At 39.2% G+C, this 6,682-nt stretch overlaps 1 protein-coding gene across 3 annotated transcripts in view; it reads left to right on the top strand.

Annotated features, from left to right (window-relative positions):
- MTMR6 (myotubularin related protein 6) overlaps nucleotides 1-6,682 on the top strand; it is an 821,484-nt gene that overhangs the window by 766,670 nt on the left and 48,132 nt on the right. The gene's annotated exons all lie outside the window — the stretch shown is intronic.

Below are 6,682 nucleotides of genomic sequence, written 5' to 3'. Positions count from 1 at the left end.
AATGTAGATTTAAGGAAGAGATCCCCTCTTGTAGAAGCATCAGGAGAAGCTTCATGTCTGGTGCATTTAAGGTGCTGTCATCATAATGTGGGTCTTTATTCAGAGATTGTTACATTCCTCCCGCAAATGCTTTTCCTAGTTGTGATTTCTTCCAGTAAAATTCATCCCATAAGCAACCACCAGATTTGCTCTCCTAAAGCACAAATTTCACCCCTGCACTGCCTTGATGAAACACCCAGTGGCCCTTTAGGCTAGCATTCGTCCTCCATAAGACAAATCTAAGCTCGGGCCTCACAATTCCTCTTAATGCAGCACTTTCTCTAGTGTTGAGGTTGGGCATTGCTGCCTCCTGTGGACTGAATCCTGTCCCTCTAAAATTCATGTGTTAAAGCCTTCACCTCCAATGGGATGGTGTTTCAAAATAGGGCCTGTGGAAGGTCTTAGGTTTAGATGCGGTCACGAGGGTGGGGCCCTCATGATGGGATTGATTCCCTCATAAGAAGAAACATTAGAGACCTCTATTTCTCCATTTCTTGAGGATACAGCTAAAAGGCAGCCTTCTTAGGCAAGAGGAGAGCTGATGGGCACCTTGATCTTGAACTTCTCAGCCTCCAAATCTCTGAGAAATTTCGGTTGCCACCCAGACTGTAGTATTTTGTTATGGCAGCCTGAGAACTTGCACATTACCTCTGTGTGTATTTAATTAAAAAACCTAACTAGCATTTTAGATATTATGGATATCACTATAAGAATAATTAAAAAGTGATGCATTTGAACTGTAATTTAAAGAAAAATTTCATAGTGACTGAACAGGAGGAGGAAAAAATGAAATATCAAGGGTTTTAGAGCTTCAGTGATCTAGAAAATGCTATTATCAGTGATAACTTATAAGATGGTTAATAAGAGGACTATGAGGAAAAAATGTAGGGTATTTTGACTGGAAAAAAAGATCCAGATGATTTTTGGAGGAAGATAGAATGTGGCTCCATTGTGTATTCTTTCCACAACTTTTGAAGACTATCAACATAAAATTAGTAAGTTCAAAAGGCTTGGCCTAGGAGTACCTGGGTGGCTCAGTCAGTTAAGTGTCTGCCTTCCACTCAGGTCACGATCCCAGGGTTCTGGGATGGAGCCCAGCACCAGCCTCCTTGCTCAGCGGGGAGCCTACTTCTCACTCTCCTTCTGCCTGCCGCTCCCCCTGCTGGTGCTCTCTCTTATGATCTCTCTGTCATTTAAATAAATAAATAAAATATTGTAAAAAAAATGCTTGGCACATACAGTTTATATGTTGATTAATAAAACATGTAAGGTTAGCTGGAAGGAAAGTGCATGTAAAAATGTAGTAGGGACTAATATATATCCATAATAAGGGAAACTGATGTGGGCCATATCGGAATTAACTTCTCAATCATTCTGTAAATCTTAAACAGTTTTAAAAATAAGTTTATCAAGGGCACCTGGATGGATTAGTTGGTAAAGCATGCAACTCTTGATTCTCAGGGTTGTGAATTCAAGCCCATGTTGGGTGTGAAATCTACTTTTAAAAAGCTAAATAAATAAAATATAAGTTTATAAAAGAAAGTGAGAAGTTTGAGTTAGATAAAAGTTTGAGTTTGGGGGGAGCCATTCAAATTGATAAAGTATTCCTTTAACTTCATAAAAGTTTTAGTATGGCATTTTTGTCTTGCATCTGGCAGAGTAGTTTAACTTGTGCAGAAGTAACCCCTGAGCTGCCATGGAGAGGAGCGCTGCAGGGATGGAAAGCAGACTACTTAATGAACAGCAGTATTACAATCTATAACATGGCTCCAGATACACCGAGTGTAAGACTGGACCTCAAAGACCTTTTCTCATATAAATTCTTCTGCTTGTCATATTAGCAAAAAGAAAACACTTTACCTCCTTCATTCTACAGAACTAGAACTCCAAAGAAAGCAGTTTCTATAAGCCAGCAATGTGGTTATTAAATGGAAAGATTGATGTAAAATGTCCATGTAAATTTCATGCCTATTTAAGCCTAAAGTCTATGCATCCAGGCAAAACCATGCAGCACAGTCATTTGGCTTAACTGTCCTTATTTATAATAACACATTCTATTGCAAAGGATGTTTCCCATATTCCTCTTTGACATTGGGGGACCTGAATCCGTATATCCATTCTATGGGAATTACCACTTTCCAAGGATGAAGCAAATGATTCAGATTCTAAATTATGTAACAAACCACACTCCTTCCCTTTGTTTTTTAATATTATGTGAATCATGCTAAGAAAACCATCTTTTGCAGAGTTACTGGCTGTACGGTGATGTTGCTAATGTCAGAATCAAACTGAATAATCCAAAAGACAATAGCATTGTAAAAAAAAATTAATTTCAATTAAAATGGCTAAAGAAGCTTGTTTCCGTGGTATGCTCAGATCAGGATAACTCTGAGAAGCATCATTTGAGAAGTTCTAACATAGAAAAGAAGCTGGAATCTTAAGTCTATTTAAGTGGATCCACAATATATATGGTCTGATCCTCTGAAATAACCAAGAAAGAAATTATGATTTAAAGGCTATATATGATCATTTAACCTCTGTCTTGAATTTATTCCTGGGGATCTATTGACTTTAAAGTTTTATATTGTGTCCTAACTTTTTATAAAAATCATATTAAAGTTTCAAAAGATCCAACAACAACAAAATTTATAGAAAGATAGATCAACAGTCAAAATGCGACCAAATGTTAATACCTGCTGACTCTGCAAGAAAGATAGATGGGTGTTCATTGTACTGCTCTCTATACTTCCCTACAGGTTTGAAATTTTTCATACTAAAAAACTGGAGCCTAAATCTAAAACAGAAGTTTCCAAGAATAGATCTAATAATGATCTGTTTCCTGATAAAATTTTCATTCATCTCCCAAGAAATGAATAAAAAAGAAAAGAAAGGAAAAGCAATACAGGGAGTCTTACATGAAGCTAATTTTATTTATTTGTTTTTAAATTTTTTTTAGTAATCTCTACATCCAACGTGGAGTTCAAAATCACACGCCAGGCACCTGGGTGGCTCAGTGGGTTAAGCCTCTGCTTTCGGCTCAGGTCATGAACCCAGGGTCTTGGAATCGAGCCCCAGATTGGGCTCTCTGCTCAGCATGGAGCTGGCTTCCTCCTCTCTCTTTCTGCCTGCCTCTCTGCCTACTTGTGATCTCCGTCTGTCAAATAAATAAATGAAATCTTAAAAAAAAAAGATTTTGTAAAAAAAATTTATTTGAGAGAGAGAGAGTGCTCAAGCAGGGGGAGGGACAGAGAGAGAGGAGAAACAGACTCTGCCACTGGTCAGGAAGCCTGACATGGAGCTCCATCGCAGGATCCTGGCATCACAATCTGAACTTAAGGCAGATGCTCAGCCAACTAAGTCACCCAACTCCCCCTTCAGACTTCTTTTAAATGAAAGAAAAAAAATCAACTTCCGTGTTAAGTTATCAGAGTTGGCCCTGGGGATAAAAATACATGATTATAAAAAAATAAAAAATTTTAAAAAAAGTTATCATAGTTGGGTCTCTGTTATTCATAGCTAAACTTAATATACCAGTTTAAGTAGGAACCCACACTAAAAGATAGATTTTGTATGTGTTACTGAAGAAACAGGAAGTAGCCATGATGAACCAAGGTCCAGATTATCTATAGGATCACTATACAGTGATAAAGGCAAAAACAAAATATCCTGTTATCTAATTATATTCTGCTAGCAGAGAGCACAGTTGAGTTCTAGTCTCAAAAACATAGGAGCCAAAGAGGGAGAATGTATCTGCATTTATTGTTCTCACATCTTAACAAAACAATTCATGGTACCTGATGGACTCAGTATGTACTGTCATGGAGCAGAAATACATTCACAAGACTATTCCATAGCATGCACAAAATTTCCCTCAATTCTCTTTGACCAGTTTTCCCACTGCTTGATTAGACCTCTTTTGGTTACAAGGAATAGAAATCCTCTAAAAGTAGTTTAAGCCCAACTGTGTATACATGTGCAGGGAGATGTGGGAAGACAGAGTTACTGGTAGGTCTTGTTATTGAGACATGGGAGACAGACTTGGAATACAGAGAGGTTTCAAGTGAATCTAGAGGAAATGGTGTCATGGATGGCACGACAAATCGACCAGGAACGTGAGGGTAAGAGGATGAAGAAAAGAGCTCGAGAAGCAGAGAGATGGGGGCAGGAGGAGCGCTGAGGAGGATGTCCAACAGTGCTAAGTTTATTCAAAGCATTAAGGCCATATATAGAGTGATAATAGGAGAAGCAATACATCTGTGTCTAGTTAAACAACCACGCGTTCCCATAATAAGTTTCACAATGAACTATAAGCAGACTTTGTGACACCAAATGGCTGACGCCGGTACAATTGTTCTGTATTGATACAGCAAACCTGAAAGTAATTTATGGGCTGTACTAGGGCAGCAAGAACCAGCCAAGAACTTATGACCCGAACCGAATTGTTCTCATTTTTAGCAAGCATGTGGGAAGTCAGGTAGGCGAGCGCATAACACATAGCACAGACCCTTTCTCAATGCTACTCAATTTTATCGACCGAAGGCTTTTGTTCGGCTATTCAGCCTTTAAAGGAGGCACAAGTCAGGGCCTGGTTTGGTCCTCGTCTCAAGCCTTGTGGCCTCCCACAAAAAGGAATAGCCAGGCCTCAAGTATATCAGAAAGTGACAGCTAGACAGTTCATAAGAAATGAACAGGAGAGAGTTGCACTTATTTTGGAACTGAGAAGATCTGGAGGTCCCAGGGGATGGGGGAAGGAGTAACTAACTGGTTGAGTGCCCAAGGGAAACAGAGGGGCATTCAGGCATCTGCCACGCAAGAATCTGAGACCCAGCTCTCAAGGAGAAAAGGCCAGTAAACAAACGCGGAGAAAGTGAAACAAACACAGCAGAACAGTTTCCCCCCACCCTGTCTCTACCTCCAACCCCACTGTTATCAAACCAGGGAAGTAAAGGGAAAAAGAGTCTTTGAATAGGATAGAGGGGCAAATTTATATTTATGTTAAACTAAACTCTTGACTCCTAAAAGTTTTTTCTAAAACCCAGAGTAATCATACACAGTTATTGAGAGGTAAAAGGAGAACCAACAAAACAGCCTTAAAGGGTAACTGTGAAGAAAAAGCTACTGCCTGTTTCACCCCATAAGAATCCAGTGTTCAATGAAGGGATTATGCAGAATACAGCACGAATGACCACTGTATCCACCAATGTTAATAACCAGTGTGAACGGACAGAAAGATCAGACATGGATACCACTTGGGCAAATCATCAATATTTACTCATCTAAAGGATTCAGAGAGAAAGTCACACCTTCAGGATACAGTGAAAAATGATGAGTTATCTTCTTTATGACAGAGAGGAGCAAGCCAGCCTCCGAACTCTCAAATCCGGAGACAATGAGAGTTATACTAACCTTTGGAAATATAATATTTCTCCCTCCAAGTATGAGACTGAGGCATATCGGCTAACTTGGCTACGTGCACTTTGCTGGGCCAGGTGTACGTCCTCACCCGCAGTTATAGAATACAGAGTGTGATTGGGGCGCCTGGGTGGCTCAGTGGGTTGAGCCACTGCCTTCGGCTAAGGTCATGATCTCAGGGTCCTGGGATCGAGTCCCGCATCGGGCTCTCTGCACAGCAGGGAGCCTGCTTCCTCCTCTCTCTCTGCCTGCCTCTCTGTCTACTTGTAATCTCTCTCTGTCAAATAAATAAATAAAATCTTTAAAAAAAAAAGAATCCAGAGTGTGATCACTTGCATACAATGTACAGTCACTCTGATAAGAACAAATGTTTATTCCATCACCCATTCTCCTCAATTAACACAGCCTGATCCATATAAATTCCTAAACCCAGGGCTGAAGAGGAGGATGAGGATCAGCAAGTACACAGACATCTCCAGGGATTCTGGGATGCATTCTTAAAACACACGTGCTCACACCTATTATTTATTGAACATTCGTTGAGGCCAGCCACTAAGCTTGAGCATTTCTCTTCATTACATCATTTAACTAACACAAATAACTTAGTGGAGAAGATGATGGTAAGTACTACTACTTACCAATAAGTAAACCGAGAGTTAGAGAAATTAAATAATTTTGTAATTATTAAATTATAACAAGTAAATTATTTGGTAATTAAATAATTAAATAATTTAATATCTGCTCACACAGATAGTGAACAGCAGTAATGAGATTTGAATTTAGATAGCTTTGATTCCAGAAAGAATTCTGACCATAGATTTCATCTTCTGCAATAATATACCTAAAACTAAAAGTGAAGAAATGGAGTCAAATGAAATATTCTTTTTTTTTTTAAAGATTTTATTTATTTATTTGACAGACAGAGATCACAAGTAGGCAGAGAGGCAGGCAGAGAGAGAGAGAGAGAAAGAGGGAAGCACGCTTCCTGTGGAGCAGAGAGCCCGATGCGGGGTTTGATCCCAGGACCCTGAGATCATGACCCGAGCTGAAGGCAGCAGCCCAAACCACTGAGCCACCCAGGCGCCCCAAATGAAATATTCTTATTCTTTCAATGACTTATGTTTATTTAAGAAACAACCAAATTAAGAAATATAATTGCTCTTATGATGTCTCATTAGGTGGCAAATAGTAAACATAATTATAAAAGCAACAACATTTGCTTTTAAAATAT

This window comes from Mustela nivalis, assembly GCF_964662115.1.
Source record: "Mustela nivalis genome assembly, chromosome: 15".
NCBI lineage: Eukaryota > Metazoa > Chordata > Mammalia > Carnivora > Mustelidae > Mustela > Mustela nivalis.
This window is presented reverse-complemented; position numbering and strand designations above follow the sequence as displayed.